The sequence below is a fragment of the Thunnus albacares genome, chromosome 7 (assembly GCF_914725855.1).
Source record: "Thunnus albacares chromosome 7, fThuAlb1.1, whole genome shotgun sequence".
Lineage (NCBI taxonomy): Eukaryota > Metazoa > Chordata > Actinopteri > Scombriformes > Scombridae > Thunnus > Thunnus albacares.
In genome coordinates, this window is record NC_058112.1 from 27,669,499 (window position 1) to 27,682,995 (window position 13,497).

General features: G+C 41.0%; 1 protein-coding gene across 8 annotated transcripts in view; it reads left to right on the forward strand.

The window, feature by feature from the left end:
• Window positions 1–13,497, forward strand: part of plekha7a (pleckstrin homology domain containing, family A member 7a) — a 143,629-nt gene that overhangs the window by 53,592 nt on the left and 76,540 nt on the right. The window contains exon 1 of one of the 8 annotated variants that reach the window (XM_044357075.1): window positions 12,685–12,784. The exons of the other annotated variants lie outside the window; for them this stretch is intronic. The gene's annotated coding sequence lies outside the window, so the exon portion shown is untranslated. Of the gene's footprint in view, window positions 1–12,684; window positions 12,785–13,497 lie in introns of those variants that run through there. 8 annotated transcript variants of the gene reach the window in all.

The following is a 13,497-nucleotide window of genomic DNA, read 5'->3' on the forward strand; positions in this document are numbered from 1 at the left end:
GAAGAGAGAAAGTAGGACAAATGGGACAACCCAAACACATTTACATAGCATGTATTTCACTTCCCACGTTGGCAACCCCAAACGAGAAGAAGTTCTGTCTCGCTTCAGTCTCAGAAGACCGAGCGAGGAAAGAGTGGGCCGGAGCAGAACTGGAGTGATTCTTGTCAGTGGGTAGACTGGATTCCTTTCTCCATCTCCTAACGAGGCATAAAGTGCCATCTTAAACCTGTGTTTTGTCACAGAGGTCCATACTACTAATATTTCAGCAGCAGCTGCTCCTAAAAATGGATTCAGGCTATTGTATCCAATAAATTAAAAAAGCAGCACATGTGCAACTTGAGATACTGTAGATAGCAGGGATGGACATTATTTTTAGTGCCTGCATTTCTCTGATGTGCTCTGAATTTAGTTTATAGGCGCATTAGCTTCTTAGGTAATAAACGCTGCTGCAGATCCGCGTATCCCTCGTGGCGGGGGGGGGGGGGGATTTTCATATCTTTGAAGCCAAGTTTCAGTGAAGTGATGAATGTTGCCGTAACCGGACACGGCGATGCAAAATCTAACACTGACAAAAGAATGAATATCTGAGTTTGGTTTTTCCTTTGGAGATTTTGTAGAAACATGGATTTAACTTTATTCTAAGGGTTTTATACTTCCTTGTCTGTAATAATCTGATGGTTCCTATTTGGGTTGTAGCCTGTTTTTCACCTCTGCTCTGTTTCCTCAGACTAAGCCGGCAGGAGAGTAAAGCTTAACTCTCATGTTTGTTCATTATATCTTTGACTACAGGCTTGAGGCTAGTTTCACTTTACTTTTCATAGATTAACCCAGTTTACTACAAGCTATTGCCTGAAATACCCAGAATAACTCCAAAGTGTCTGTCACTGTTATGTTTTTTTTAATGTATAGTACATCAATAGCACCTCAGAGTATCTAATGAATGATGCACAAAGCCTACAAACTGAAATAATTTGCTGTAATGTGGGTAGAACTTTCAAATTTCACTCCACACCATCATGTTCAGTAATATTGTGTGACTTATTACCAGTTAGGTCGCTTCCTCATGCTTCCTCTCCTCCCGCTGCGAGGCTTGTTTGGAGTGCACTGCAGCCCTTCCTCCTCGTCTTCATGGGCTGCACAGCAAAAGGACGTCAGCAGCACAACAGCTGCGAACCCTTCGTCGGTGTCCAAGCTTCGAACGGATCCGTTCAGCCGCTGTACTGCTGTGCTCTCCGGAGCATTTTGACAGCACTCACAGCCCCAATACACAACGAAGAGGTGCAAATAGGGTTGCAGTTGCACATGGAAAGCATGTGAAGCACCGGCTTCAGGTGTGTCGTTCTGTCAGACAGATGTCAGATGAATTTAAACAAGATTGAATTCATCATCTTTGATCATGATGCAACAAATCTTCTAAGCAAGCTTATGATAACTGATGTTATAGATGGTAAAGTATGCTGGAATCCAGATATAAATAATGTCAAAGCAAAAATGTCCAAATCTATTGCAATACTGTATAAAACTAAGGAATTTTTAAATCACACATCACACAAAACACAGATCCAGTGCACACTTAGCAATAAGCCATTATTTAAGCTGTAATGCTCAGTTTATGCTGGGATCAGATTACATGATATTTTAGTAGTTTTCAGATGGTCACTGTGTCAGATTAGGTGACGGTAGTTATACACTACGACACACCACAAGACATAAAATGAGAAGTCGTGCGTGCGATGATCACTGTCATTCCAGTTACCCCATGTATGTCCACTCAGGCCTTTATTGAGATAATATTGTATAATAGCATCACTTTTCTCATCACTATTGCTGCTGCTTACGTACAATATTTAGCCCAGATCCACTCAAGCATCCACCTTCAAGCTCCGATTCAAATTTCTACTCTGTGCAGTTTGCAGCGAGTGACAAGGTCAGAGCCCAGACACCAGACATTAACTGCACACTCTTTATTTCCCTTCCCAGCGAGCTGGCAGACTGAAATGCCTCATTATGTTCAGAGAAGTTTGAGTCCATTACGTACAAGTGCCAGTCAAAAGTTCGGACACACTTCTTCATTCAAGCGAACGGGAAGATGTGTCCAAACTTTTGACTGGTGTTGTATATTTAATTTGCTGATGCTTAGAGACGTGGTGTTACCGCTTCTAATCACCTGGATCAGTGCAGGATATTGCCCAAATTAAACATGGAAGCCAGTGGTTTGATTTAGTCATATTAAATGTCACAAGCTTCTGTAATGCCGATCAGGGTGCAATTTGGTATCATTGCATGACATTTAGAAGCATTTTCTCAACTAAATCAATAAGACGCACGTCAGTCGGCCGCCAGTGGGAAACGTGTTTGTGTGTATGTGTATGTCTCACTCACTCATTGTCTCTTTCCACCCCGCTTTGTCATCGCATCCCAAGCTCTCTCTTATGACTCTTATAGATACCAGTAGGCAGAAATCACAGTGTAGGTGGGCGCAGAGAGAATCAGGTGGGCCTAGCTTGTCCGAGACCAATCATACCTAATAGGTTCCGAAAAGCATATGTTAAGCAAAATAGGCCATTACAACTATACTTGCATGAATGCACCACAGTTTAATCATACAAGCCTTATACAGGCACAGAGACGAGCATTAATAGCATCGCATAGCCTGGCACTGCAGCCCCATAAACCACGCACGCACGCACGCACGCACGCACGCACGCACGCACGCACGCACGCACGCACGCACGCACGCACGCACGCACGCACGCACGCACGCACTATGGGGCGTAGAAAGGGTCACGGAGGACAAGACGTACGTGCATACGCTTGTGTGATTATTTACTAAAAATCCCAGGTGTGTGTATGTATGTCCGTCCGTGTGTGATTAGTACAACTCAGTCATGCAGACGCACATGTGTGCACAGGTGTGACTGCTAACAAGTAGGCGTGCATGTGTATGTATGACCCTCGCCACCCCTCCTACACACACACACACACACACACAGATGCAGATGCAGGTGCAGCAACATCTGCATATAATCCAATTTTACACCTGACAACAACTATACCCACTACACAATAATTTTGAAATAGGTAAAAAGGCTATTAGAGTTGTAAAATGTAAATTAGCTTAATTTTGATAATTACTGCAGGAGATGACAGGGTTTGGTTTTGAACAATGACATTATTTCATTATAATCCAACGCTTCAGTCAGTTCTCTTTCAAAGGGAGAAAGAGTTCAGTCTTATGTCATCATTGATGCCCCGGTGCCAGTTTTTATCCGGCTGAGAGTTGAAAAGAGTCTCTCAGCGTTACAGCTTGTTGCTGCTGCTGCTGACGGGGAAAGGGCTGAATTAGCAGCCACATATGTGTTGTTACTACTTGGCACTTGTTGAGGAGAAACTGGCACAGGAAGAGTAGGTGTCTGGGTTGAGAATGACTGCTGAACTTGAGCTGAATTCTCTTCCTCCTGCTCTGTCTTTCACAACGGCTTTTTGTTAATGTTTCTCCATGTTTTTTTTTTATCTTAACCTACATTAAAAGCAGCTAGCTAGAGGACAGTATGCTTCTGTTCCTCTGTGCAATGCGCAAGCTGTATGCTAGGTGAAAGAGGGGGGGGGCTGCTCGCAATCTGATATTTGCAAAATGCACTGCCAAAATCTGACCTATCATCATCATAATCATAAACAAGAAGCAAGAAACAAGAATTGTTTTCTTTTATAGGTGGCGTAGTCAGATTCATACACGTTCATATTCATTGACTGCTATTCACTGGATGATCCTGCAAAAAAAAAGGAAGCCTTCTGATTGGGTGGGCATGAGTGCCAAGTGGGCCCACCCACAGCTACCAGCCTGATAGATACAACGCATGAATCAAACACTGCCTTTAAAGCTGTCTGTCTGTCTTGAATTAATGCAAATGAGAAAAAGGAAATCTATAGTCATCAGCTCCCTTGAAGCTCAGAACCGGTGACTCAAACACGTAAACTTAATAGTCTTTACCATCATCTCTCTTTTCCTGAATAACTGCACTGCAGATCCCATTTGGAAGCCGCACATCTGTCATAATTCTTGGAAGAAAATGTAAATGTCTGGCATCGTTGTTTCTAAACCATTCAACAACACCCACAAAGTCCCTCTTTCAATTGAATTTTGCAGAGCAGATTTCTAACCCACGAGTCTCATGAGTACACCAGACACTAAATAATAAATGTGTTGACATTTGAAGATGGAGCAACATTGTAGCCTTGAAGTTAGAGAAACTGTCACAAGTTTGTTGATTTACAATATTTGAATGTTGTATACTACAGTATACAGGACCAGCTCACCCGCAGTCGTTGCACGTCTGATTGGCTTCTTCTCCATATCAATGGTGACCGAGGCTCATGGGTATTGTAGTATTCTCAGCCAAAGTCACGGACAAAATGTGAATTCTCAGAAACAGAAAAGAAAAACTGAGATGATTGAAACTGATGCTCATAATATAAACCTATAGGATCATGAAATAATCTGGGAGAGTCCCATGTTTCTATGTTCAGTAATATTGAGGATGTTTAAAGAAACATTTGAAATGGGATTACAGAACGGGAAAAAGCACTTTGTAACGCAAAGTGCAAAATGACTTACATCATCGTACGAAACTCCTGTGAAACAAAAACTTCAGTAACTAATTTTGCTAATTTAAAAAAAAAATATGTTTAACTACTTTTTTTTTTTTTTGGAAAAATCAATTTGGACAACAAGATTTTGTAAAATGATAACATAACATTGAGTTATTATTACATTTTCTCGTATAGTTTGATTTCTATGCACCACCACATCAAGGCGGATTCCTTGCAAACCTACTTCGCAATAAACCTGCTTTGATCCAAATTATTGCTCAGCCCTGGCTGATGCTGTAATTCTTGCGGTGACAATGTAAAAAAAAAAAAAAAGGAATAATGATGTGTCGTTATATGTTTTGGGCTTTTTTGCCGTTATTTGACTGACATTAGAGACGAGAGAGAATGGATGACAAAGGTCCCTTGTGATTATGTAGTAAACCTATTAAACCTGCAGGCCTCTAGGACGCCTCAAATGATGTCTATTCTCTGTTAATTTTCATGATGTATTATGTGATTTTAAGTTTCATTGTACAAGTCTTATTACTCACTCATGCACATATTTGTCGGCTGCTCTTGTTCTCTTTCAGAAACATTCTGGTACCACATTTCTACTATTCCATTTATTTCTTTGATCAATTAATAATTCAAACAGTTTGCTTTCTTTTTGTACTCTCTTTCTTTTCTGCTGGTTTTGATTCGACTCCCATTGATACCGACACACTCGCTCTCATACACACACACACACACACATACAGAATCTCTTCCTCTCTCTGAGACGAGGCCCGTAAGGACGCTGTGAAGTGTTTTGAATGTGAATGCAGTGTAGACTCGTCTTCTATTAGCATGCCAGGCTGCCGGTCCCCATGCCGATTCCCTCTGTGTCCGGCTAAAAGCTGCTTTCCTGTCGTCCGCATACACAAACACACTTTCAGAAGAGGTGTTGCTCGCAATAAACACTCTAATCTCCTCCTTTTTGCAAAAGCCCACCATAAAATCCCAGTGCTATTTGGCAATATTTATTGCACTGGACAAGAGTGGGGGCTTATTTCAAGCTAAAGATGGCCTCATCTTGATGTTGCCATAGCAACAAAATGTCCCAAAGCGGTCTCTTGAGGGACGGTGGTGGTGGGGGGGGGAGTTTGCGTCTGCCTTATGGCATCACCAGTAGCAACAGAGGTGGACGCTACTCCCGTCTGCTGTTTCTGATTGGTTGTGATGGACATCTCTATTACACCACCATCTGCCCCCACCATCCGCCTAGCCCACCCACCCTCCCGAAAATACAACCTCAATCAAGATAGAACAGCTCATCAGGGCTGAAGAATCCCCAATTCTGCTACTTGATGGAGCTGCAATTAACCGTCAGGGCCGCTTTATTACCCGTGCGTCTGTCTGGGGAGCGTCGTGGTGGGGGAGTAGAGGGAGGGGGGTGGGGGTGGGGGCGGCAGCTGCGGTGGTGGGGACGTGAGCCGGACAGCATCAAAAGAATATAGGAAAGATGACAATGATGAAGATGAATTAAATGCCAGCAGTTGGTCCGAAATACATTATTAAATTTAGCGATATGTTTTGTTGAAAGGAGGATGTCAGGAGGGGCATGAAGGAAGGAAATGATTTAAAAAATGAAATGTGCTCAGAGCAGGGAAATAAGAAAGATAAAACAGACTTTATACAGACAGTAGGATGGACTAGATAGAGAAAATATAAAAATATCATCGGTTAGAGGGTAAGTGGTAACATCATGTTTCCATATTCCTGCGTTTTTAGCAGAGAGGAGTCACGAGGTACGACGGAGAGCAAGACATACATGTATAGTTTAGCCTGCCAAGCCACCGGGACGCTCTATAAATAGTCCCATGCATGTACTTTTGTGGGGGTACAAAGGTTGATTTCCCCTGGAATCAATGTAAATATGATCACCTCAAAGAGACGGGCAAGAACGGTGACTCATGTGACACAAGAGATTTAATTAGCGTGGTTTTAGAGGATACGTGTCCTGCCTATGTGCCAGACGAGTGAAGTGAACACAAGCTGCTATTTCAGGACAAGAACTACAGAAACGCTTTGTAATAAAGGGTTTTTTGAACACTTTGCCTTTTTATTTGATACTGACAATAGAGAGGCAGACAGGAAACATGGAGAGAGTGCCAACGTTCAGCCAAAATCGGACGTTTGAACGTCGCAGTGTTCATTTTGACCACTCTTTTACATTGAAAGTCCTGTTGTGCTTGTTTTAATATTGCAATTTTATACCTTATTTCAGTCTGTCAGCCGGCTCACAGGGTATCTGGTCAGGTTTCTGTTGTGTCCTGTTGCTCCCAACCAAAATATATCAAGTACAGACTAAACATTACATTATACGCAAGCCAAAAAACATTAACTGGATGTTCAAACTTTCCATGAGTCCTCTCATCCATGCTGATTTAAAAGATGAGCTTGATTGTTCATCCTTGCTGTTTCCAAGATCAAAAGTAGATTCATTCACCTATATGAATGACCCAGGTGGTCAAAACACCACTTAAGTTTCCATATCTGTTGTTCTTAAGTACACATTTGTAAAAAATATTCCTAAATGTAAGACATTCCTCCTCAGAATACTCTCATCTGTTGAACTATATAACAGGAGGTTAGAGCTCCTTAATATTTTCTTCACTCATGATGTTTACTTTTACATATCTCTGTTTCATTTCTCTTTCTTTATCTTATTCTGAATATATTAATCTCCATGTTGAACCATGTGTTTATTTACTATTTAATCGTAGTTTTTAAATAGCGCCGACTCCTCTCAACCTTGTAACATCCCTATCGATGTAAGCCAGTTGTCAGATGCGAGCTGTCTTCTTTACAGCTTCGGTTATATTTCTATTTTTTGTTGTCATCAGCGTATTTGCATTCAGCTCCACCGCCGCTCCTGCTCTGTTTACTGTGAGCCCTGGTGTTTGTGTCAACTGAGGAAGTCTCCCATGTCCACATGCTGTCAGGACAGACAGGATAAGAGATGGTGGAAGCAGATACTGTAGATCAACAGCCCAGCAACTGTTGCTTAGCTGTCGCATTGTCAGGAGGGGATTGATGGTCGACAGATTCCAGCCCTAACAAGATGTTAGTCGACGCTCCGCAGCGATTAAAGTAAAGTGAAACTGCTCTTCAGTTTTAATTATGGTAAATGTTTTAAATGTACTTGGCTTATCGTCTTTTTAAGGTTTATTCATAGATAAAAAAAAACAGTTTTTCTGGCCAAATAAATGTATATAGACAGCTAAGTCCTGCAGATATTTATTCTAGATGGTACTACAGTGAGGTTAGGAATAAACAGGGCTCATACTTGTTTGTCTTAAGCTTCAATTCTCATATTTTGGTTTAATTAAATCTTATTGCAGTCATTAAACTGTTCAAGTGCCCCTTCAACAAACCGCTAAATCCCAAACAGCTTCTGTAGGACGTTCTGTAGGTGTCCAAACAAAAAGAGAATTTGCCAACAGGGATCAATAGAGTATCACATTATATCATTAACCCAGCACTGTAGGCAGCTTTTCTGCTGCTTTGAGTTACGGATACGCCATTTTTCCTCCACTTTACCTCTTGATATTGACCTGCGCCCACGTAACCACAGCTGAAGAGCAGCCAGCAGATTTTCACGGGATGCCTTGTTACTATGCTGATTAAAGTGAATTTTGGCACTTGTTCCTTACATTTTTTGTCCTCTATTACTTTTTTTCCATTCAGTAACTTATTGTTTACAAAATTGACAGCATGTTTGACTCATGCAGAAGTTCATTTTTAATTATAAAATCCATAAAATTGCCTTCTTTGCAACATACATTCTGTGCCCCTAAATAGCCTCCCCCCCCAAATCCTTCCTCTGTCAAGCGGCTTCTCAATGGACTCACAATGAATCATATTTGCTGTAAAGGCACAATCTGCGGTGCGAAGGCTCATTTTTAGTCAGTGCAGGCACTTTCGTAATGAGCCTAAGCATTGCTCACTCTTCTACATGCTCTTCCCAATCACAGGGCTCCATTCCGCTGCTATTCCTGTATATGCTAAATATTTTCATTATCTCTGCAATAAGACATTTAATAGGCACTCTGCTCCTCAGCCCGGTGAAGAGTGGCTATAATGAGAGTCATATTTCGAATTTCAGACATTTTTTTTTTTTTCCCTGCACCAGCCAGCTATAACCATGTGGGGAAAATTAAACTGTCTTGTTAACATTTCTCATTCAAAGTAATGAGCCCTGCTTACTCTAAGCTTGTCCACCTATTGTATATTTTTTAATAATAAATGTTGATAATTTCCATTGGGGGGTGGGGGGATGCTGGAGGAAAATGCAACATTTTTTCACAAAATATGACAAAATGAATGTTGTCAATGAATGTTATTTCAAAAATCTTCTAACTTGTTCTCTTTCAACTTATCTGAAGACATCTGTTGATTTACTGTTCAGTAAAGTGTAATTGATGCTACGTCCCTTGCTTGAAAAAGGTTAAAAAAACAAAACAAATATCCATGTCATATCAGAACATAACTAATGTTAGTTCAGCAGCACTATTAAAAACATGCATCTTCCTTTATTTGGCGCCAGGACTCATTTTGTCACGATATGATGCGTTGGAGTCGCATTTGTTGGGTTGTTGAAATGCCTGCTGGGCTTCTCTTTCATTAGCACAGGCAAACCTTTACCTTTTGTTGACTGTCAACACAGAAAATGATGTATCGGTAAGTGTTTATGGTGTGAGACAAGTGCTATAACTACAACATTGGGGGGGCATGAGAGCTGTTCAGTGGAGGCTGAGTGTTTTTCTGCCTCTTTGACTTTGGCTATTACTGATTGAAGGGAGGGATAATGTTATCTGACAGTATTATCGTCACTGGCAGCATTAAATTTTAAACTCAGTATTAATGTATGCACTGCAGGTGACAGGTCATGACTGCTTTATCATCACAGGTAATGGAGTTTTCATGAAAGTGAGCTGAATAGGAAAATATTTGCTAATGTAAAGATGTCTCATGAACCAAATACTGTATCTCATATGAATGCAGGTGGCTGTTTGGAGAATTACTGTATTCAGCAGGTAAAAGCTTTTTAGGCCTGTTGATTTAAAGTCAACAACCACTTAATTTCAAAGAAAAATTAAAAATGAAGAGGCCAGGTGCTTACTCTGTTTCACATTCATTAATTCCAGGAAACTTTAAGGTGCTCTTCAAGATGAAGAAACTTGAAAATGTTCCTCAGACACTCTTACTCACCTGACAATCATTAACTAGTCGTAAACTGAAATAACATTGAAGTTGTCTCCCTCACCTAATAAATGTTTACCGCCAACCTCATTTTAAGTATATTAAAGTGGACCTATTATGCTCATTTCCAACTCTATATTTTTAATTTCTCTAGAGTAGCTTTGCATGATTCACAGTTCAAAAAACTCCTTATTTATACTATACTGGCCCTTTATGCAGTCCCTCAGTTTAGCCTCTGTCTCTTACAGGCAGTCTTATCTCCTGTCTCTTTAAGCCCCTCCCCCCTCCCGAAGAGCCCTCTCTGTTCTGATTGGCCAGCTTTCTGGAAGCTGCTGAGGGACAGCCATATCAGAGTCATGTTAAGTTACTGCTGATGCAAACCCAACATGTCCTGCTTTAATGCATCATATTAAAAGCTTTTAAATGACTAAGTAACAGGAGACTTTTATTGTGAATAATTTACGGGAAATGAAACGTGCTCCTCACCGAATTAGCAGAGCTTCATTAGCGGTGCTAGAAAGCGGGCGACACAACAACATATGAGGATATTTGGAGCTCTTTGTTCAGCGGATCATTTAGAAATAATGCAGGGAGGAATAGTACAAGCGGATACAGCCAGATGAAGAGCTGCAGACGACCAGCACACCTCCAACAGGTAAACAACGTATTTTACTTTACCATCTTGTGTAGTGGAAAAACACTCACAGCGTGCCAGCTTGACTCGAGTCATGACTCGGCATAACTGTCTCCAAAACAATGGAAAAATGCCATAATGTTTGCGGAGCAGAGCAGTGAACTCGATTGCTGTGCGTGGAGCAGACAACCATGTAAAGAAATCCGTCACGAGCTGACATTGGCTCGAGCTGAAAGTTAAAAAAAAACGTTAGAAACCAAGCGTCCAGAGCCGTAATATGAAAATCTGATATTGTAACATTATGTATGTGACTGAATATAAGGTATGCAAAATAGGTCCCCTTTAAAAATTAAAATAGAATGTAAAATGTATTTGCTTGACACTGCACTGTATATTGCTCTCATCAGCTGTTACTAAGAGGAAACATATTGCATGATATTGTAATAACATTTGAAATAATGTCTAATATTGAATGACTACCCTAAAATTGTTTTTCATGGCACTGTATAAGATTTACACCCCCAATATGTTGTGTTATCACTGTTTATTCTGCTCTGTAGTTGTATTTTGGAACATCTAGACTTTAAATGTCTTAATGTTTTTCTTTTTTTATAGCAAACTGTTACTCACAGCTGTCAATCAACGCCGACGCGGCAGACAAGTCTTCAAATCCTATTAACAGAGCAATAATTTTCAAAATGACCACCAGCACACTTATTAGAGGTCCTAAATTTAGCAATTGAGACCATAATTACTCATTGAAAAAAATGACTTACTTCGTATTTCCAGAGATGGTAAATGGACTGCTGGCTTCAGCCTCAAGCCGCGACAGTTGCCGCTTGTTTCAAACACTGTGCAGTAGTGTATTACATTACACATTGTTTCCTAGACCGTACAGTACATGTAGTGGCAGGTATGTGGACCCGATGCCCATCTGGGCCTTGGCAGCAGGGTCTCCATTACTGGCATGGTGTTGTTGCCAGTCTGCCAGCAGTGCTGAGCGACTGCCCTTGCTCCGTCGGCCCCACCTTATCCTCTATCTGCTGCTGGAGATGCTTTTTATTTTACTGGGTCCCATTGAAACCAGATGGGGGAGCTGCCTGGCAACAAAAAAGTGCTGTGATGTAATGAGCAAATGATGCTTTGTGCATCGCTTGCTAGATCCTTGAGGTCATAAACCAGGTTGTAGTAGTGCCACTTTAACTACGCTTCCTGTCTGACTAATAAACAATGGGTGTGACAGAGAGGGATACGTAGGTGGGTGATGAGTCAGTGATGAAGTAAAGAGCAAACTGCATTATGCAAAATGCAGATACACCTCCACAGTAGGTAGTCCTTTTTTGTGTAAAAATACTGAATCCTATTGTGTGTGTATACACGGGAAAAGTCTAATTTGATGCACTGTAGCTTTTTTGGGTAACCTACATTAGCACCACCCTTCAGCTAACTGTAAAAGCCTTGCACAGTTTATGATAAAGCAACAGTTTTATGTAGTCGTCACCACTGATCAAATCAAATGCGTCCAACACATTTGAGGCACAAAAGACTAGCATTATGGGTATTATAATAGGTCTTGTTTTTCAGCCTGATAGACTGAGATGTGTAATAAGAGATTTGTAATAACTCTCATGACAGTGATTTTTGTACCAGTGGGCACATTGGTCGCATTCAGCTCACAGACTACCACACTGGTCCGGCATATGTCTGGTTTCACCACTTCACCCAACAAAAAAAACCCCTCTATCGGGCTTTATACACCTTAATTTAATCAAACAAAGGGGTAATGTTGAATGCTTTCCAGACTAAGTGGGAGTGAGGAAAGGAGCGATGAGAGTGTGAGAGAGAGAGATTTACTGTGAGAAAATCAAACGAAAGAGGCTGTTTATGTTTGTGATGTGTGCTGGATGTGTGGGTGCGTAGGTGGAAGTGGATGGCTGTGAAACCTGAGCAAGAGATGGTGGCAGCAGCAGCATGGAGCTGAACCAAATGTGTCACTGCCTCATGCTCACTGGGCCAAGGAAGGAATTTACTGGCAGCATCGGCCTGCTAGGAATTCAGCAGGGTGACTAAGTATATGTGTGTGTGTGTGTGTGTGTGTGTGTGTCTGTTTGTGACTTTGTGTGTTTGTAGTGGTCAGATTGTATTCCATCTATTCACCCCCTGGCCAGTTATAGGACCGAGAGCTAGCATGCTAGCACTCCCTCCTCCTTGTTACGGACAGGAAGAGCGCACGGTGCATGCAACACTTGCCCACACTCACATGCTTGGAGGGGAACAAAAAGTAATGAAGCCACAGCTGTAACCGCATGGATACAGGTAAAAAGATCAAAAAAGAAACAAAACAATCTGTGCTTTTTCTGTTTTCTGCTTTTCATTATGCTGAGTAAGCTTCCTGCATCCTTTTCATAGTTTTATTTTTGCAGTGCCCGTGGCAGCACAAGGTGGAACTGAGCTCTAATGTTACAGCAGCAGCGCTTCTCTGCCACTAATGCCAGCCATCAACAGAACAAACACGGAGTGTCTCGCAGATGTTGCTTGTACTGATAGTAGTTATCATGCTTTATAGCTTTGCAGATATAACTTTTTATGATGTTGTATCTTTGGGTGTGGGTCATGTCAATGCAGCACACAGCTTTGGCTCAGACAGGATTGTGGACATTTACTTTGTCACAGCATGTTTGCCAGAGTATCTTGGTCCATCCAGAGACAAGGGATTATTCACTTCTCTATTCTGATATTTATAATCCAGAAAAATACACTAACTGGCCAGATTGGTAAGATAAATTATATGCATTTAAAGTGTCTTTTATTGCTCAGCCAAATAACTTAAAATATTATGATTTCATAATCTGTTAATGACTCCAGCAAAATTCAGTTTGCATGGACTGATGCAAACTAATAATTAATATAGTGCGCATTATAAATTAAATTAAAATTTGATCAAAGCAACATTTAACATTAATACTGGGCTTCAATAGGAATGCTCACCCAACTTTTGCCACATGTATTGATAACTGAAATGTAAATCT